Source organism: Argiope bruennichi, chromosome 5 (genome assembly GCF_947563725.1).
Source record: "Argiope bruennichi chromosome 5, qqArgBrue1.1, whole genome shotgun sequence".
Lineage (NCBI taxonomy): Eukaryota > Metazoa > Arthropoda > Arachnida > Araneae > Araneidae > Argiope > Argiope bruennichi.
Genome location: NC_079155.1, coordinates 10,261,085 through 10,284,521, shown reverse-complemented (window position 1 = coordinate 10,284,521; position 23,437 = coordinate 10,261,085).

The following is a 23,437-nucleotide window of genomic DNA, read 5'->3' as shown; positions in this document are numbered from 1 at the left end:
TGTTTTTATTGTTTTATGTAATCTGGTTTGTCCATTATTAAATATGATTTCACCAATATTTAAAAAAAAATTAATATAAAATTGTTACACTTTAAAATTAAATGTAACAATTTAATGCAATAAAAATAAATTATTAATTATTTTTTTCCGGATTAGATTTCTGTTTCTAAAATCTTTTTTTTAAAAAGTACTTAGACACTCAAAATATATCATAAGGTACATTTACATATGTTTATATTGAATAAAATAATTAAAATAAGAGAGATAAATTTAAAAAAAAAACTTGATACATCAATTATAGAAAATATTCTATATCATTAAATATTTCCGGATGTTTATATTAAAAATTGTTTGTGATCATGAGTAAGGTTAAAAATTAAGGCAGCTAGAATTATAATTCAAAAATGGATAAAATATATTTATGTAGGATTTCAAGTAATAATAGAGAATTCCTAAGAATATTATAAAATTTATCAATTATAATACAAGAAAATAAATGCAATTTAAAATAAGTATTCTTATAAGTGTCTAAGTCATTAAATCCTTAACTTATATTAATTCTTTTATTTTTTTATAAATTTCAGTTGTTCCATTGTTGCAGAAAAATAAGCATTTGATTTAGTTGTTGAAATGTATTTAACGTTCTTCATAAAACTGTTGGAAAATACATACTTTTCATTATTAGTTTCAAATGGTGGTAACTTCCATTATAAATGTAAAGAAAATCCATATTTGCACTATTCTTTGAAGCAGATTATTGCAACATATATTGCAGATAGTTAACTTTCATAGCACATTTTTAATTTCCACTAGCACAAATTATATATTTCTTGTTTCATTATTCAAAGACACTATATATTATCTATGTATAGTTTCTAAACGTTTGATATAAATCAAGCTTTATAGAATTAGAAATCTATAATTCTGCAAAATAGCTCTAAGAAATTCAAGATTTATTTGGAAAAAAGGATGAAGAATATTAATTATGTAAGCAATTATTTCATATTTTTGAAGATTCATGATTATACTGCATTAATAAATAATTTTTACTAGTAAAATTATTCTCTATTTCGCGTAATTCAATATTTCATCCAAGTTCTTGATCCCTAATTTTTCCTTCACAATATTCGGCGTTACAATATTTCCAAATGTAACTCTTATTTAATTATATTTATCATAATCAAAAACTATGTAAATTATCTTGCAATACTTTGTAGATTCTTCATTAAATGTACAGGCTGAAGAAGAAATAACAGGAGGTGTTCGGAGATCTAAAGCATGTTATGTACTGGACGAAATATAACGGAATTCGGCCACCGTACACATTAAAGTATGTGATTTTAATTTATCAAGAAAAAAAAATGTACCAAAAAATGCCGATAGGGATATCTTGGCTCTGCAAGCGCATAGTATGTGAAAAAGAATACATAACTACCAATGGAAACAATAAATAGCAACACACCAAATATCAATGAAAAACGTTTGTTATAGTAACTTGCAAATTTGGCTCAAGGTGACAACCAACTTGATGTTCCAATAATTTCATGCGATACACCAGATTTTCGACGGTGGCCAGCAGCATACAGGCATATATTGCTCTGACATGTAACGTTATTTGATATTTTAAAGTAGGAATGTCAGAAATATGTCCTTGATAAACAACGCCTTTCAAGTGAACCAGAACCGCTTCACAAACAGAAGTTGCCAAGATTCAGATTGATGTTATCAGTTAATGGGTGTTATTTTATACGAATAAAATTTCAGGATCTTACGAAAAGCCTTCTGCATCGTCGAGAAGAGGTATCTGTTTGTCGTGATATTGAACATGCACTGCTGATAGCCTGCTTATTAGCTATCGCCTGATCCATAAAAGCAGATGCAACTTCTTCAACTTTTTCCTACTTCATACATTTACGCCCTCAGTATGGTTGCGCACCAAGAATTCCTGTTGTTTCAAATCTTTCAACCATTCTTCGTATGTTAGTTATGGCCATCGGTCCTCTACGTAACTGTTTTAACCACCGGTATTCACGAAGAGTAGCACTGGCATTTTCAAATCGCTCATAAAACAGCTTGACTAACAAGGGCGTTCACGTAGTAACAGAGCAATCGACGGGCTAATTCTTGCAGAATGACATAAACTCCCGTAACCCTTATCTTCTATATCATGCCACAAAGTATCCGTATAAGCTAATTACATAATAAAGTTTCCAATCGCAACACCAGGATTCCCCTTATCGGCGTTGTTCGGTACTAACTTTTTCTTTTTGATAAATTGAAACCGCATACTTTAATGTGTATGGTGGCCAAATTTTGTTATTATATTTCGCCCATTGCATAACACGCTTCAGGGCTCCGAACACCTCCTGCTATTTCTTAATCACTTTTTACATGATTAAATTTAAATTTCTTACAAATCCCTTTTGGACCCCCCCCCCAAATGAAAAAAAACAAACTTTAATACTTAAATATGAGTTTCATATCTATTCATTTTATGTAATAGTTTTCATTAATGCCACTAATTAGAATTAATATTTGACGAGTTTCAACTGTTTACAAATTATATGCATTCCAAGAATAAGAATTTGTTCCACAACAGTCTAACTTATCTGCTCAGCTCGATTATATCATTAGATGAATAATATTAAATAAACTTCAGCACTTTTTTCTCTAAATTAGACATTCTTCACCACTTATATAATATAAACTATTTATTTCGATAAGTATCAGGTTATAATAGAAAAGCTCATTCATTTGCAGAATGCCTAGAATGCAATATTCTGTTAATTGAAAATTTTGACTGCAGCAAAACTGGTGTAAGATTCAGTTGTTCAGTTTCGAAAGCGAAGAATTATTGTGAGTTATAATTACTGACGGTCCGGCCCATTTCGCACAATTAATTAACAACTGCAGCAGAATGGAAATCCTAATTTTTGCTTTTATACTGGATCGTTTCAAGGCAACCCAACGTGAAAGTTAGTCACGGAATTTCTGTGGCGTTCATCAATGGGTTGCTCTTTTCCCAGTTAGGAGTAGTGAGGTGGAAGTGAAATGAAAATTGAGCGGAAAGTTTCATGGCCATTGAAGTTGAAATCAGAATTCTTCACCCTATTTGAGGAATAGTGATTTTAGAGCTAGAAAGAACTGATATAGGGTGTGCTCCAAGAAGTGTATCGGACCGTCTGCTAAGTGAGTATTTGTCGCTTTTCCATGCTAACTAATTTCATTAAAATACAATAAAAATATTTTGAATAAATTAAACTAATAGATTGTTGATTGAGATAAATTAGCACTTTTATTATCGTGTGTTAAAAATTATAATTTCTGTGATTCTGATGTTGTTTTGCTTAGCATTCTTTAACTTTATTTACTCGCTCAATAATTAATTTCTCTTATTTTAGTATTATCTTTCGTCTTTTAAGTGTATGAAATCTTTATAAACAATTTTAAATACCTATTTGTTAGTAAATTTTCATTTATAATGGATATGTGATTATTAGAGATAATATAAATATAGGTAAAATTATAGAGATATTTCAGGTGAGATGAAATATAATCTGTCTCAAACTTTATTAAATAGAAATATCCAAGCGCTTTGTAATATTCTTCTTAAAAAGCGTGCCGAGAATCATAATTGAGATATGAATAAGTACAAAGAAGCATATGATTATACAGATCAATGAATTGTTTCAGTTGAATTGAATTTCAGTTCAATTGAATAAAGAAATAAGTAATGAAAGATGCGAAATTCCAAAGAAGGCGGACAAATATAAACAAAGATACTACCATAACATTAATATTGTTTTATTGAACCGATAAATAGCAATAAAAAAAACCTGATGAAATATAGTGTAAAATGTCAATAAAATCAGCTTTTAAATCATGTTTATATTTAATAGCACAATTTATTATTAAGATATGTGTAATTAAGACACTGGCATAACTTATTTTAACATAGTTTTTCATACATGAACAATTGGATCACTTTAGGAGGTTTTCCTACCTATAAATGCCTCCCAAATGTGATGATTCATGTTCCTTTCAGGTTTTCTCTCTAGTGCTAATAATATCATATGCATTTTTTCAATCTGATCCCATTTTAATAAAGCTATTTATGATGCCTGATAAGGATTTATAATTTCCTTCAAAATGCATAAGATTGTTTAACAAGAAATCATTTTGTTCTATGTAAACAAATAGTTTCACCAGTCTATTATGTTTTCATTCCTACCTTTACTGAGTTAATGAACTCTAATTAATTTTAGTTAATGGTTTCACCACAAATCTTGCGGTTAGTGATAGAATCAAACAAATTGACCCTTCTCACTTGCAATCAAATGATATGATAGATTTTATATATAATGACTTGAAAAGAAAAATGTACTTTCATCGAAACTCTTCATTTTAAGAATTTATTAGTTACTGATTGAATTATTCAGTTATTGATTGAAATTACGACACCGCCTGCTCTTATTAAGTTCAAGCTGGATGCTAAATTAACAAAACAGAGAAACAGACTTCATAGATCATTTCCCCACTTAAACAAAATACCTTTTATGTAAATGTATGTAAAATAATTTGAAAAACTCAATTCAATAAATATCTGTTTGTTAAATGCACTGTCATAAAATATAAACCAGTCAGCCACCTATACACACAATCAAACCCATCGTCCTTTTTCAAGATATAAATTCACCATTGCGGCTTCATTTCTTTCAAGAAGACTACCTTGATGCACAAGTCACGAAATGGGATGCGTAGGTTTCTCTGCAGTTTTCTATTTATTTCGGAAAAAGAATATACACAAAATCATTCAAAAGTTATACTTAGCATTGAAAGGGAAAACATCCCTTTTGCTCTGTGGTTTCAGCTTTGATATTTTATGTATTCAGTTCATGTCTTTATTTACTTCATGCTCATTCGGTTTGCAGTATAATCGAAACCGATGAAATTTAAAATTCCACGTTTAGTCAAGCTGCATCTTTGCATAATGGAGGCAAAGAAATAAAAGTTTCAGAGAAGCATTGAGACAAGAGATATCGATTCTTAAGTAAACAGGGTGAAGACGATGTCTCAGACGATTTGTTACATGGCAACGATAAGCGTTCCGGGAATAGCGTCTTTCAACTGTCATAAAAGTGAATAGCTACCATGCTTTTATGTGAAGCCTCTTCTTCAGAGAATTCTTCTGGGAACTAAAAAGTAAAAATTGTGACTTTCAGTTTGTAAATTCTTTAGCATTTGGAATTTTCCATTGTACGGAAATTGGAACATTTAGATGAATCCTTCTGCTTATTCAAAAATATGTTGAATATTTTGAAGCGTACTGAAAAAATCTTGTAAATTAACACTTGTTAAATAATCTTAAATATTCCAGTTAAATATTTTTTGAAAATCAAACATTTTGTATTATAAACAAATTAAATTTTATTGAAAGATATTAAAAAATGTAAATAAAAATCCTCAAATTAAATAGACTTAAAAAATCCCCAAAAATATTGTTCCGTAAAGTATAACAAATAGACTTAAAATGTTTTTGTGATAACTTAAGAAGAAAATTATTCCAAAACACTTTTAGAACCAAATTCTTACACAAATTTCAATATATATGGACTTTCACACATGTTCAAATTGTTTCTTGAACATGATATCTTGTAGCTTATAGAAAATGCTGATCTAGATTTTTTTCCTTTCTTGTTTTAAGAATATTCGCTTTGCATTGATAACCTCAATATATATTAATCCAGATAAATAGCAAACTAAAAATATTAACTAATTGTAAAGTTAAAACTTTTCAAAACCGAATTAAGGTTAACTCACTTGCAGCTTGTAAAATGCATAAGTTGATGAAAAAATGACAACTTAATATGCATAACATACTTCGCTTCGTGCTTCTGACGTCTTCTGAAATATACCTAATTTAATCCCCCTGACGTTTTTTTTTTTTTTTTGTTTTTACATATTTGACAAAGATGCATCAAACAAACTTTTTCTACACAAAAAATTCCTTCAAAAAATAATTTCGTAATTATTATGAAAAATATCACTGACATATTTTATACCATATGTGTTGTGTGAAGAAACATAATTTGCAGCTGAAATCAGTACAATCAATCAGCATACTTTTAATTGACCTTTTTGTAGCAGAAGAACAAAGATAAAAAGTGAATTACAAGGTGAAATTCCATGTTAAAAGCACTCTAAAACAAGGAAACCTAATGAAAAAGGAAGGTAAAACAACAAACAATCAGATTTAACAAAAAAAAATCATGTTGGAAGAAGGAAATGACTAACAACAATAAATGAAAACATTTATTTATTGTCACACGAAAAAACAAATTGTAGGTCAAAAAGTACACAAATATGTTTTAGGCTCGGAAATTGTATGTTGGAGAAAGCTTATACTTGTTTGAAAACACACATACATGCGCACTCACGCACCAACCACCCACACACATACACGTGCATGTACCCCCCCCTCCCCCACACACAAGCACATACACACACAAACACACACACACACTCACAAGCACACACACACACACCCACAAGCACACACACACACACACTCACAAGCACACACACACACACTCACAAGCACACACACACACACACTCACAAGCACACACACACACACTCACAAGCACACACACACACAAACGTTGATCGTTTAGAAACTCTTGTTTCATAACTGTTTCTTTCTTTTTTTTTATTACCAAGAAAAAAAGGTACTGGTATTTTTCTTTTTCTTTTATTTTTTTATTACTTTCTTACAAGTAATATATATTTTTATTTATTTCTTACTTATAGGCAGCAATATCAAATAAACGCTTAGATTCTCTAAATTCTGCGATATTACAATCTGCTTTAGACTGCATTTCTTTATTTTTTTCTTTTAGAATTTAATAAATCCCTTTATTTAGCATAATAATCTTTTGATAGAAAAAATGGAAATAGAAGTTTTTGACCATATTTGTTCTATTTGGAGAACTAAAGTGCCATATATTTCACTTACAAGGATCTTTCTCTGAAGCAATTTTGAGGTTATGCCTGATATAACAGTAGCACTTCATAACAGATTTATAAATAGGCAGTTCAGCTTTAAGCAAATCACTGAATTTTCTGTAAGTAGGACATTCTGACGTTTGTATTGTCTTCATTTTTATCTAAGCCATTTTTACTCACAACAAAGCACACAGACTAACTAATCAGTTGCTCAATGGATCAAGCGGAGGCGCCAATGGAACTAGACAAAGCTACTGAGCTGAGACAAGCTATGAACTTGCCACCACATGCAGACCTTCATTCAATGACACTCTCACAGTCGATAACTCAATGTCCTTGATGACATGCCAATGCAACAGTAAAACTATTTTTATAATTTTATTCACATTATGACTTCTATTTAAAAGCTTTTACTTCATAATCAAGATTCTCAAAAATCTCTGAAAAAGTTACAAAAAGTCATTTTTTATCAAATTTTAAAGTCCTCGCGGCACTTTAAGATACGCTCCAATATTTTTCACATTTTTAATATTCCTTATCTATATCAAAATGGAATTTTTCGGGGCTACTATGAATTAAAAATCAAAAGTTGTATATTTCTTTTTAAAAAAACTTTAAAATGTAGCAAAAAATTTCGATTTTATAAAATTTTAACGTCCTTGTGGCACCCCAAGACCTACTTCAATATTTTTCATATTTATAATTTATTTTTTCTACACCAAAAGGCAATCTCCTCGCTATTACAAATTAAAATCTGAAGTTGATTTTTTCCCACACTTTTTTGCAATTCATTTTTTTTTTTTTACTTACTTGAATTTTCACATTCACACTTAATCAATCATACTCCTATTAGCTATATCAAATGTTTCTCAATTATCTGTATCTTGCTGCGTAAGAGAAAGAAAAGCATTCGCACACTGTAAGCATTGAACAGGAACATGCACTCTTGAATTGAAATCATTAGAAGGGTGCATTAGCTACATCCCAAAAGCAACATAAGAGTTTGTAAGATTTTTTTTTCTTAAATAAGTAAAATGATTATTACACAAAAGAAAGATTAAAACAATCTATATTCGGGAAACAATATAGTTTGGAATATGAAAGCGATCTACAACTCTTAAATAATTTATATTTTTAAATTAACGTTTTTATTGAATTAACTATTAAGAATAAATTAATTTCATCTATTTTTAATTAATTTATTATATAATACTGGTAAATTTAATACTTGATAATGTAAATGTTATTATTTAATATTCATCATTTAAAACTAAAATAAATTGTCATTCTTTTTTCTGTGAAACTAAAAAAATGAAATAGGTAAATCAGTCAATTCTTCATTCAAAATCTATTCCAATACCAACGTTTAATCTGAGCGTGTGCCTTTAATTTTTGTTCACAATTTCGCAATAAATTTGTGACATTAATAATTTATTACATTAGCTCTCTAATGACATTTTCCAGCATAATTATCTAGATCATTAGAGAACATTCTTTTTTCTGCCCGCTTTAATTACTTTCTATTCTCATTCGATTTTATACTTCATTTAAGAAGCAAAATATTACTCAATGTTGCCATCTAAATTTATGGTTTGAATTTGGTAAGTATTATCAATAAATCTCTATTCCTTACAGAATATTTCATTATAGCATAAATCAGTATTTTATGGCACATTACTATAAAATAAATATAATTGAAACTCAATTTTTTAAAAAAAGAAATTCGAATGTAGTAGTCAAAATCCAATGTTTTATCCATATATTTTATATAATACGATGCAAATAGATGATGACGTTATCTTTACTGGAAAAGAAAAAATTTTATCAGAATTTAAATGATTTATGAGAATATTCATAATCTGTTGAAAAATGATATAATAAAAATATAAATTTTTTATTTTATTTCATACTAGCCGCCTTTGTCGATCAGCCGGTTAGCCATTATTAAGGTTTTGTTACTTGGTCTCATAACAGTTTTTTCCAGCAAAATATTTTTAGCTTCAAATTTTGATAGTCATATAATTCACTTATAATGTTATGTATGCCTTAAGCCGCTTTGTTCATTGAACTACTTATATCTCTCTAATTTTCTATCAACTCCCATAAAATGCAATTTTTAATTTAAAATGGAAATGATTAAACTGCAAATTTAAAAAGCAATTTTTAACTGAAACCAAGCATGTCTTTTTTTTTTAATTTGAAAACTGAAAAGCATAATGTTTCAGCATTAAAGTCTTATGCGCACTACAGAATAATTTTCTTAATTTCTAATATCTCAAAGAATTATTCAACGAAAATTTCACAGATACATCGTAAATTTCAGTTTTTAGTTTTATTTTCAAAGGAATTTAAATGAATTCTATAATATTTTTTTTCTATCTATAACTATACTTTAAAAAATTATGAAATTTAAATTTTAGACAGTGCTTTGATCCTTAGGAATCATATTCTACAAAATATTCTTGACAATCCAACTTATAAATGTATAAACTTTTCTCTCTTCTGTGTTCAAATCTGACCGATTTATTAAATTTTGAATGTCACAATTTTAGAACAATCGACATTTTCCTAATCTAGGCCAATGACTGTTGAGAATCCTTGGACGATGAGTGACTTCTTTGAGATGGTCGATGAAATGGTACAAAATTGACCTTTTTATAGAATAATGATGTGTTTAAATTTTCATAAGATAGTCAACTTTATCAATTGAATTAGTTGATTGATGTGCAACTCTTTTTTTTTATTTAAAATATTAGTGTCTCAAAATTATTTTGTTAAATATTATTCCCAGGCAATGGATCTTTGTAAAAATTTAATAAAAATTTCATAGTCCATCGCATGCATTTATTGACTCAAATTATGTAAAATATAACTATTTATTTCCTTTAGACCCTTTTGTTAGCAGATGCATGTCTATTAAAAAAGGTTTACGAATTAGCCGTTCGGTCCTGATAAAAGCGAATATCTTGTATATATTAAATCACATTTACCTTAAATATAATTGAAGTATTGATTTAATAATGTAGATATAATAAAAAATCATAGAAAAATATGCCTTGCATTGTATTTAGAAAATATTGTCTTTCACATTTTTTTTTTTTTTTTTTTTTTCATTTCAAACAGACACTTGCTGAAAATTACAATTTTCTTGATTTAATTTTCAGTTACAGTTAGCGTATTATTTATTTTAAGCGTTTATCAATGTGATGGCAACACGTTGATAACAGCTAATTTTTTCCCATACACGCGAAACATACTTGTGCAGGTTAAAATCTATTTTTATTTTAAGCGAAATAAATTGTTGAAAAATGCGGCTTAAATGTTTATTTAAAAATTTATTAAAAATAGAAACTTAATTTAAATGTTAAAATCATTATCATTAAAAAGATAATTTTTGAACTTTAATGTGATGTAAAAAAATCACTTTTGTGTGATAATAATGTAAATAAAATTGTGTGTTTAAATTTAAATAAAGTTATAGCGGAAAAACGCTAAAATCTCATTAATTTTTAATTAATGAAAATTCTAATTAAAAATTAAAAAAATATCACCGATGTGCACATTCTCGATCTCCAAGTTACACATGTGCCAAATTTGGTAGCTATAGGTCGAATGATCTGGCCTGTAGAGCGCCAACACATGCACTGCACACACACATTCAGCTTTATTAAAAGTATAAATAAAATTTGGATAAATGAGGACATAAATTTATCTGTTAAAAAATCTAGACAGGATGAAATTTTCTTCTCATTTAAATTTAAATATACAAATTGAAAAAAAAGTGGTGTAGTAGAATTCGTATATTTAAATTATCTACAAAATAAATACACAATCAAGATCCCTCTAGATGAAGAAATGTTGTCAAAATGGATTAATTCGAATATAGAAATCGAACGTTAGATGTCAGCTGTCTCAAAAATGTCCGTAATTATAAAAATCCTGAAGAAATCTACTTATATCTATTTATTCGAAAGGAAACATGTACAAAGCGAAACATAATATTCAGGAGACCACTTTTTCTAGAGAATCATAATGCCATTCTATCGTTTTATGAAGAAGAAACTTCAAATATATTTTTAAATATTGAGTAATCATTTCATGAAGTGCGAATAAAGCTGTATTAAGTGATTCAATTATATTTTAATCAATGATTTGGTGAATATTTGGACGGCTTAATGGTTAAATAGCGGACCTCACATTCTTATGTTCTCAGCAACAAGATAATAAAATATGTTTTTTCCCCATTTATTCCTAGATTACTAGTGCCATAGAATTTAAATCCAAGTGATTCTGAATAGAGTTACATGCTGATTTAAGCAAAACAAGAATTTTTTGCCTTTATGTTTGAATAAATAGACATTTCGAAAATTTAAGTTGATTACCAAAATCACTTGTTCAACAAGTTAGGAACAATATCGCTGTTTAAATCTAGTAAACAATTTTAAAGGTTAAAATGCACAAAATAGGCTATTGTTAGATGTCTTTCTATGAGATGAAAACATTGGCTTCTTAATTTAAGGATTCAAGAACTCAGTAGGTAACCAAATATCACTGTGTTCTAAGATTAGCAAAATTTATCCTGTGTACTGAGCCTTAACTATTGCAGCTAATTAACACATTCTTTAAACTTGAATAATTCAAAGTATTCCAAAAAATGTCAGTTAGATCATTATGATTTATATTATTTCTTTAAACTGACTCATCAGTTTCAGAGTTTGAAAATCTTATTATGCAATAGTGTTAGGATACTTATAATTGCTTCTTAAAATCTACGCAGTTAGCTCCTAATATTTTTGCACAACTAAAATTCAAATATTAACATGATCTCTGTCTGCTCAGTTATTCAATCGCAGTAATTTCCACCTCAAATTTCTAACACCACATTTTATGATACATCAAAGATACTTTACGCCTTTTTAAAAGCTGAATACGAGATTTATTCTTTGTGTAAGACATAATATATGAGATTGTTCTTTTGTTGGACTTTTTAAGGAAAAAAAGAAATGTATGAAAAAATGCAATTTAACTTAATTTATGCTGTAATGAATAATTTTAAATTTCCGTTAAGATTTCAAGGGTGAAATTCTATTACTTTTAGATCAGAGCTGTTTGAATGTTTGAAGTCTATTGAAACACGATACTACATGCAAAGTGATTTTAATATACAGAGTGGTTATAATTAATGCTACACTTTGAAATGGTCATAAAAGAAAACCTATTGCACCAAATATTATCAAACTTAGTAAAAGTTTAAAGGAGATCCTGGGAATTTCTTTTTCGTCAAAAAATAGTCCAAAAACTCACCACCTGGTGGAATGGCGTTATATGCAATATTGTTAAGCAAAATAGGACATGAATACACCGATTTAAAATATGCTTAATCGTTTTTGAAACATGTTACGAAACATGTTCAATGTGGCGTCCACCATTTTCTGAAAGCAAGTTAAATTGCATTACTGCATTCTCAACAGTAGCTCTTAGCCTATCCTGAGGAATGTTATGCACATGTCGGTGTATGGCATCTTTCAGTTTCGCCGAATTGCTTAGATAATCACCATAACTGTGCTTTTGAGATAACACACATTGAACATGATTTATAACACTTTTCAGAAACGATTAAACACATTTTTTTACCGATGTCGTCATGTCTTATTTTGTTTAACAATATTGATGCAGCCTCATTTCACCTTTGGTAGTGAGGTTTTAAACTTTTTTTTTTTTTTTTTTTTTGCAGAAAAGAAATTATCATGACCTCCTTTAAATTATTAGTAAGTTTGATAACATTAGTTCAGTAGTTTTCATTTCATGACCATTTCAAAGTGGACTTTAATTTTAACCACCCTGTATGTTTATAATAATAATCGCTTAATTTACTCATATAATAATAATCACTTAATTAATTTAATAAGTATAATAATCGCTTTTATGAAGAAATTCAAACAAAAGTGACTCAAGAACAAAGAATATAAACTATTCGATTAATATATGATAAATATAGAGAGAATGCAGTCTAATAATGAAATTCCACTGTCTTTTTTTATTGCCCTCATACAACACTCAATTTTCTAAATTTCACTGCAGGCAATGTATAGAGAAACAGTTATATATTATTGACAGTATTTTAAAATATGTTCTTGATTTAATTATCTCTTTCCCATTATCATTTTAATTCAGATGCCACAGAATACTGCAACGCCCTAGTATCCCTTTCAAAGACAAGGCCAATCTCCTTAAATACACAATGACACCCCGTGTTCTGAAGGATTTGATTAGCTAAAGGGTCTCCATGATAACATGTACTTAAAAAAATATAGTTATTAAGTACATCTATTGCACCGTCATCCTTTGAGTGTTCTTAGAAAATCTTAACAAATATCTCAAATGAATAAAGCACACACCAGGGTATTCAACCAATTACATTCAAAGAGAAGTGGAGGAATTTTGCAGTGATATTAAGACCCTTCTGATGGAGTCGGGAACTTCGTTAAATGGACATTTGCAACCTTTCCGCATTTACTTTTTATGAAACCGAACATTTTATTTAAGTGAAAATTAAGAACAACAGAAAATTTTAAATATATGAAAAGTTAAGAACAAACGGAAATTTTAAGTAAGCAGAAAGTGACAAGAAAATAGGAAACGAAAAAGCTGCTGCTTTTTCCTACATCTCAAAGATTTATCAAAATAACATGAAATCAGAAGAAATTTTGTGGAATAATATTGATATATCACTTTGTTTTTAGAAATTTAAACCATAAGCTGTGGATTCTCAAACGCAATCTGAAAATTTTAGAATACCAATTCAACAGAAGATAAAATAGGCTCTTTTGAATGAATCTCAAATTCTAATTATCACCAAAAAGCTAGATGATCCTAAATAACATAGAATTTTGAGGAATAATATTGATATATCACTTTGTTTTTAGAAATTTGAACCATCAGCTGGGGATTCTCAAACGCATTCTGATAACTTTAGAATACCAATTCAACAGAAGATAAAATAGGCTCTTTTGAATGAATCTCAAATTCTAATTATCACCAAAAAGCTAGATGATCCTAAATAACATAGAATTTTGAGGAATAATATTGATATATCACTTTGTTTTTAGAAATTTGAACCATCAGCTGGGGATTCTCAAACGCATTCTGATAACTTTAGAATACCAATTCAACAGAAGATAAAATAGGCCCTTTTGAATGAATCTCAAATTCTAATTATCGCCAAAAAGCTAGATGATCCTAAATAACATAGAACACCCGCTGCTTTTGTTTGATATCTATTCGGTTAGCGTCTGATATTTTAACACAGCATGTGGCCTCATAATGGCGAACTCCCGGTCTATTCTATTACCCAATAGCGACCACTTCCACCTCAAGCTTCATTGCCGGCAATTTCGTATATGGAAACAATGCGCAGCAGCCATTATCATTATCCCGCGAGACTAGCTGATGCGAATAGCGCAGATCATTTGTATTGCTTCGAGTTGTTTGGCGTTCCACTTGACTCCTTCCTTTCGCGTCCAAGTCGTTACGTGGTCTCGGAGAAGTGTTCGCAAGGTGGTCGGTCCAACGGATTCTTTTCCTTTTGTTCTCCTGTCAAGGAGAAGGAAATTAGTTTTACCAAATGTAAACTAGAGAATAAAGGATGGGGGGGGAGGATCAAAGTTCATATAATTTGGATAAAAATTCTCTTTAATCATTCTTTAAAAGACTTCAATAAATTTGGGGAAAGTTTCAAATAAGGTGATCAAAGGAGTCAGATGTACGGAGTTGGATTATTGTAATTAAATTTCAAATTAAAGATCCTGATTTATACTAAAATTTTCAAAAGCTGTTAAATTAGATTTAATAATAAATCTACATCGCATTGCGTTATATTTAAACGAAAGGCGTGAGAATATACATAGATAATTATAAACCTATAAAAAATATTATAATATGGAAATAATGCTATTATTAAAATAATATGTTTGATTAAAAAATATTAATTAAGAACTTTAATGATTTTGTCCAAATTTCATTATTAGAAATGTACTTATGACTGATTTTTGCGAAAATTTTCAAAAGCAGTTTAATTAGATTTAATATTAAATCTACATCACAATGCATTACATTTCAACAAAATATATAAGAATATACTTAAGTAAACCTATGGCCTGTAAGAAAAAAAAAATAGTAAGATCATTTAAATTTAAATGTTTGATAAAAAAAAATTAAGAATTTTTTTTTCAATTTTTTTTATTAGAAATATATTTATTAAGATCAAAAAGGTGGTAAGAAAATTATTTTACTAATTAATTAATGAATACAATTAAATTAGAAGAGACAAAATTTATAGGTGTGGTAGATAACTGCGCTTCATACATGTTATTCAGAACTGTTGAGTAAGATTCTTCTGGAATATTATATTATATTTTTCTTTATAAGAAAGTGAATACGAAAATCAGTCCACTTTATGTTTCCTGTTTGTTCATGGGTCGTTGTCATGAACTTTATATTTTCTTTCAAATTCCAGGCGCTGAAATGGGATTTCAAATTTATTTTTTTTCTTTTCATAACTTAAGAACATTCAATCACATTTTTGTTAATATTATTACATTAGTACAACAGTTTTTCAAATAATATTAAAAAAGATATATATTTCATGATTCTTTTGTATAACGGATTTAAATATATTTAACAAAATTTAAATTTTTTACATCTATATTATTTAATTTCTTATTTAAAATTCTGTTAACTTTTAATGAAGATTATTAAAATAATTAATATAAATTCTAAACATAAAAAAGGAAAATTTCAACAGATGTATTGGTGGTTTTCAAAATTAAAATGTGAGAAAAATTATTAAAAGTTGATTTTTTTTATAACGATATATATATATATATATATATATATACATAAGTAACATTATATTACGTTCCTGTCATCAATTTGTTAGTGGTTATAAAACTGAAATATCATAACGATTTATAATTAAGTTGCTTTAATACTGTATGTTAAAATCTAAAGAAACAAAAAAACTTTTATCTTGAAATCAATGCTTAAAGAGGAAGAAATTATTTCTCTGATTTGAGAAAGATTGAAAAGAAATTCAATATTTAATCCATTCTGATATTTCCATACAAAACACTGAGTAAATGAAAAGAGTTTCAATTTCACTTGAATTGCTTCATTTTAATATTTAGCGACTGAATTGAAATTGGAAACAGCTTCAGGTACTTCCAAACAATAAATATGCAAATGTTGGGAATATCATTTCCATATTCGGTTTTCTAATGAATAGAGAAATTTGAAAGAAGATTCTGTTATGAAATGAGTAGTTAAGATACATTCCTTTGTTTGGTATATAGACCATTAAAAATCGCTTATATGAAATTAAAGTGAGTATTTGAATATAAACCATATTAGTTGTTATAGAGATAGAATGCACTGACCTTGATGATAATGTAACGAATAATAAGGAAATCGTTTATTACAAATTCATGTATATAATTTCATAAATTCATTCATATAGATATAAAATTGCAATCAAGATTTATATGCTGTGGGGTCTGGATTTTAAACAAAATGTTTTATTTTTCTCGAAAGAATATCGTGTTCATATTAATATTCAGAAAGTTTATAGTTGTGCTATAATTATAAATGATTTTGAATTTGAACGTAGTAAAATTAGATATATACAAAATCAGAATTTTAGAATTTAGATATTAAGAATGATCCATCGTAAAATCAAAGGAGGAATTTATTATCATCATAAAAAAGTTCTCTGCCACAGCCTTTTCTCAAATGAAATTTCATTTATAAAAATAACTGAAGTGTAATAATTTTCAATAACAAAAATCAAAAGAACCCCGAACTTTCTATAGAAAAATAAACAACAAAAGCACATTTTTAATGAAAAAATAAAAATTGATTCATTGGAATAAATTATTTGTATTAATAAGCAGAGTATTAAATTGATGAAAAATTCAGTAAAAATTAATTTATCACATATGAAAATATAAACTATGAATCTCCGATAAATTATGAATTATCTATGCACTTTTTAAATATTTTAAACTTTGCAAAAAGGACGAAATTTTGACTTCAGATGAATTAAGTAGTTTAAATAAAAATATGTTACTATAGTTATAAAAAAAGGTTTACACTGATAGCAAAGAATCTAAATAAGGGGAACAAAGATAACAAGACATTGTTTAAAGAAATCAAAAAATCAAAAAATTTAACATATCGTAACAACAACTTATTTATTTTGTTTTAGTAGAAATTTTGTATTTGCTCATTTAGTCATTATTTGACAGATGTCTTATCCTCGTCTTCTGAATAGGACCATTTTTCCTAACAAATATTATTTTATTGCTGGAATAAGGAGCAAGTACCTGGAGCAAAATCAGAACTATTATCCCACTCAACTTGATACTCTAAAGGAGATTTGTTATTTCTCAGTCATTACGGGACCTTGCACGCATTACTTCTCATCACGAATCGACGAAAGTAATTTCATTTAAAGGTATGTCTATTGCGTGCTCATTACAAAATTCAAAGACAATACGAAGAATTTTACATCCAGAAAGCCTTAAACCTTAAGTGTTGCTTTGTATTTCGTATTTCGATGATATGCAAATGTGCAATCTCCCTTGACATTTTAATTGGTATTACTCGTTGGAAGTTGATGAACGTTGCTGTCAAATTCAATAGCTTAGTTGTCACTTTTTTCCCGCTGTTTCGAAAAAATAATTCAGTATATCGTTTGTTTTTTCAGTAATTCTTCTTACAATCCTTTTTTGGTCACTCCTTTTTATTTAAAACTTTAAGAAAAATATATATTGTTGAAATGGGAATTTTATACAATATACTGATACATTTCATTGATAAAGTAATTGACTTTCATGAGAATTCTGCATTTTGCATCTTAAGAAAATATTAAATATATATCATATATCAAGTGATTGATGCTTTGTTTAATTGAAAGTTATTTTATTTTAATATTTAAAAACTCTGTAATAAAACTGGATCTTTGAGAGCTTTAAAAAAAATTCTTAAATTTCAATAAAAGAAAACCTTTTAATAATATTTTTTTCCTATTTGAGATATTTTATTTCTACATTTATTTGGAAATCTTATTAAATTTTAAATCAAATTCTTCAAGAAATACATTTTGAAGATGATCATATTATATCTTATTTTTTGATTCATTTAACTAAAAACATTAACTAAAGAACTTAAAATAAAATTTAAGAATGCTGAACAAAACTTATACATAAAATGTATCATTTACACTAGCAGAAAAATTTGATAATTCTTAAAAAGCTTGTTTAGATTTTGTACGCTCTCAATTGTTTTAAATAATGTAATATTAAGAGCTGCAGTAGGCAAATCGCAAATCCTTACCTTGGAATCGGAAATTTAGTATTGCAGCGATCTATTTGTTACAAAATCTATGTGTATCTAATACATAAAATACTATTGTAATGCGTTTTGTGTGCTTTATATAATCACATCTGAATTGATCATCACGGACATCGATACAAATTAAGATTTATTCCGCTAGAATTTTGTTTTCTATTTTTTATTATTATTTCCTTATGCAACTCTTTAAATGACACCGCTGAAACATTTAGTTTAGTTTCTTTATTTTTTGCTTTCATTATATAGCTTCTTGGAGGTACCGTATCGGAGCCTTGGCAGAGTCTCTACTCTGCCAAATAATGCGAAAATAGGAGACAGCTGAAATGCCAGACAGAGATATACGCTTAATTGCCTAAATCTCGTAAAAATTTAAAATAAGAAAATAAACTATATTAAATTAATCTTCGAATTTATTCTCTTTAATGTACTCCAGTGCATAAACGCTAACATTTTGTATATACATGGAAAGCTTTTGTGGAATATTTTTTAAATGCTAATATAAATATTATTACACTAAGAAAATAATTCGGTTATCCGTACGAACTAGATCTCTGGGTGTTAACTGCCTTAATAATAGATTATATCTCCACTCTCATTATATCACTATAGGTGGGATGTATATATTCGATGCTAATGAGCGAAAGCAAGAAAATAATATGAATTTCTATGTAAAAATTGATAAACATATATTACAATCTAATGATATGGTTTTTTTTCTGTTCCTCTTATTATTTTTCTTTAGAGATTTTAAATCTCTCTTAACTGTAATCTCGAGGTTAAATGTAATTTGAATAAAATCTTGACGGTTCAATGTAACATTTTATCAATCAATTAACTCTTAGTAAAGTTTATATTAAATAATGAAAAAACGGAATATGTCACTAACAAACATCATACGAGTAAATAAAGACACTTGATGCGTATATCTACTCTTTCCTTATGTCTAAATGCACTTTTCTTTTAACTTTTGTTCTACGGAGTGCATAGAATTGCGGTTTTCACTCTTATCCCTGTTAACATGGTGGATCTAGAAAACAGCCGAGACGATGACCGGTCAAAAAGGCAAGCTCTCCATTTGGCTGCATGCGAAAACATCCACCCGCTATCAGGGGTCCACTGGGAAAGTTGTTAATGGCTCAGCCTTAGGGTTCTTTTACAAAAGGAACCGACAGTAAATGCAATGGGCAAGTGGTACTCTAGGGATATTGTCTATTCCGCGGAATAGTCAGAATGTAGGGAGGGGAGCATAGCAGGAAAAAGTAAGGCCGGAAAACCGGGACTCTCCTGGGAATAGCCGGATAATTAAGCAAGTGGGTAAGTTTCGCATCCTGATTCTATCAGTATTGCTGCATACACGTATATTTATATAGACTGGCATTGTTACATTTTATTATCCCCTTTTGTTGGAAAAGCGAAATTCGAGCCGTGTTAATTGGAACAAAGCAATTAGGATATTTCAGGAAATTAAAGAATTTTAAGTAATGCGTTTTGAGCGTATGCTGTTTTAATAATAACTGAAACTGTAGTTGCAATTAAAAATTTTAGAACTTTGTAATTAAAATAATTTCCGCATTGTTTGAGAAGTGAACAAGTCAGATAAATAAAGTGATAACAGGAACGGGAACTATGAAATATGTGTTAACTTATGTAAGTAAATATCTAAACTAAAATTATGATTTGAATTTTCAGTTCAGACTTTTACTTTTATTGATTTCATTATATCATATACGATTCTGATCTTCTTACTTTTATTTTAATTTGAGTTCCATTCTTTATTAAAAAAAAAAAACAGTCATTTCAGTTGTTGTTGTTCTTTTTTGGGGGGGGGGGTGAAATGTCTTCAAAATTGATTTTTCTAAAAAAGAATCATTTGCTGTTTGTAATCTTGAAAACAAGTCACATTATACTATATGTTATCGCATGCTTTTATTTTTAAGCAAAAAAAAAAAAAAAAAAAAAAAAAGATTTTAATATGAATTTTTAAAATCGAATTCTCTTAAATAAGAAAAATATATTGAAATTAAAACTAAAAAAAGATTCAAAAAGGATCACATGCGCTTTAATAAGATTTTAATCATTTGATTTCTTGGTTTTTAAAAACTGATATTACTGTATATATATATATATATATATTTCTAAAAAAAATCATTTTCTAAAAAAGAATCATATATATATATATATATATATATATATATATATTTGTTGGCTCGAAATTATAAGATTTATGAGTTGAAGAAAGTTTTAGAGATATTTTCAGTATTACGTCACAAGAACCACTGCAATATGCATATTTTGTAAACGAAATTGAGTCAAACGTTATTTCCTTAAAAAATAACATCCTTAGAAAATAGTTTTGTACAAGAAGAAGGTGTTTCAGTTTTTAAAATGTAAGATTAGGTTAAAAACATAAATGCTAAACTTAAAAGATTAAATTAGGTTTGATTAAATAATTTATTACAGTGATGTAATGTGTGAAATAAATTGATACATGAAAGTTCTACGAGACTTTTCATATCATATATATAAAATAACATTTTTAAAGATATGTTTTTCTTGTTTTGGACATTCGTTTTTAACTAAAATGGGGGGAGGGGTCTGGGGAACCAAATGTTTTTTAAAGAAACAAGATATACATGACTCCTTAAAATAAAACATGAAGGAAAAACAAACATTTTATTTCTAATTTTACATTTTTTTTATTAAATAAATGTAATAATAAATAATAAATTCTATTTCAAAATCCACCTAAAAATAAACTAAACAAATTAATAAACTTTTTTTTAAGCTCATTTGAAAAAAAAATATTATGTTTAATTATATTATACAATTTTTACGATGCATATCTCTTGCCGATTCTAATAACTACTCAGTGGTTACTAATAATTCAAATCAAAATTTTACTTCATAAAATTAAATTAATATTTTCGATTTTTTTGCGTGACTACTATTCATTTTCAGTTACTAAATTAAAAAGTACCAACAATAAAAATTTCCCCAACATTTTTTACAACTAAAATACTATTAATTTATGAATCCTGGTGTCCATAAATTAAAGGACAAAAATATTTTGTAAGGAAAAAAGTTCTAACACTTTTATGATAATGAAGCCATAAATTTAAAATGCAAATAAACGTAAAGGAAGATGCTAATCAGAAAAATGTTAAATTTTTGTAAATATACAAGAAATATTGAGTATAAAAAGAAAATATGCTATTTTCTGGCCTTTAGAGAGGAAAGCAAAATTATCACAAATAATTTCCTTTTTTAAATTTTTATATGCAATTTATTACACTTTCATTGTATGAATGCAGATTAGAATGTAACTAAAAAATCAAGTTTTGATAGCGTAATAGTTAAAAATCAAGTTTTGATTTGAATTTGTAATAGCGAGGAAAAGTTGCCTTTTGGTATAGATAAGATAAATAAAAATTATTTAAAAAATATTACAGTACATTTTGAGGTACCACAAGTATGTTAAAGTTTCATAAAAGCACACTTTTGGCAACTTTTTAAGGATTTTTGCGTGCCTCGATTATGAAATAAAAAGCTTTAAATAGGCGTTGTCATATGAATAGAAGTATAAAAACAGTTTTAATATTGCACTGGCATTTCACTGAATCGTCGCCGGAGCGGTTGTTATGAGATCAGGCGGATATTTATCTACGTCCGGTGAGAAACACAGGGCTGGTTTCAAATCAGTAGGCTTGCCAAGTTCAGTTGAGTTGGCCTCTCAGATCAGTCTATTGTGTAACTTATTTGTTAGTTTGTACGCTTGTGTGCTTTGCTCTGAGTAAAAATGACTGACTAAATTAGTGAAGACAAGACAAATGTCAATGTGTCCTATTTTTGAGAAATTTAATGATTTGCTTGAAATTGAAACACTTACTTACGAATCTGTTATGAAGTGCAACTGTTATATTAGACATAACTTCAAAATTGCTTCAGAGAAGCATATTTCTGTAAGCGAGATATGTAACACTTTAGTTCCCATACTTGAACAAATTTGATCAAGAGCTTCTATTCCCATTTCTTCTAGCAAAAGAATTTCACAAATGATAAAACCTTATAATTCTAAATACAAAAATTTATTTGTCTGAAAGCAGAAAATGTTTAGATAAGTTTGATTCTAACCACGCAGAATTTAGGGGAAAAGCTAGACGTTTAGTTGATATTGCGGACGTATAAAAAAAGTGCAAGTTATGGAAAAAAGGTTCTAAACGATTAAAGCTATGACTGGAAAATGGTTATAGGTAATATTGATATTACTACCACAAGTGCTTTGGGAAAAAAGAAGCAAGACAGAGTAAAGACCAACAAAGAATAGTTGAGTTTAATCAAGACAGGACAAAGAATAGTTGAGTTTAATCAAGACAGGACAAAGAATACTAATGCATCTGAAACTGGCGACAAACAACACTGAAGAAGTACAGTGCTCTTTATAAAAAGAGGCAAATATACCAGATTCATCAAGTAGAAAAGAAGAGAAAAAAAAACTTCCAGGTGCTTGTGTGGCTTAATATTAAGTTAAAACTTTGATGTACTTATTTCAAAACATCTTTTTAACCTTATCTCATATTCACGCTATCTCTTTGACGATCTCAAGAACGTTATAGAGCAGATTATTAAAAAAATCAGTACCTTGTTGCTTCAGAAAACATCCTTTTGCCCATTCCAAGTGATTAACTAAATTTCAAAGAGGATTTGATTTACGACGTGTTTTAAAAGCAAGAACAGAGAGTAAAAACATAATCAGAAAGTTTAAAATTCCAAGGATAAACTTCGACGCAAAGGATTACATCGACATGATCTAATCGCTTGAAAATAACTTAACTGAACTTCCCTTTCTAAAACATGTTTTCAGTGGCTCTCTCAAAGACTTTATGCTGAAGGCAACTGAAGCTAAACCAAATAGTATAGGGGACTCAGTTATCGAAATTCTCCGGCTTCCTTATCACATGCAAAAAGTGGAAAGGGCTGTGCAACTGGTGGTAAAATCGGCTCAAAATATCTGTGATTCAAACTC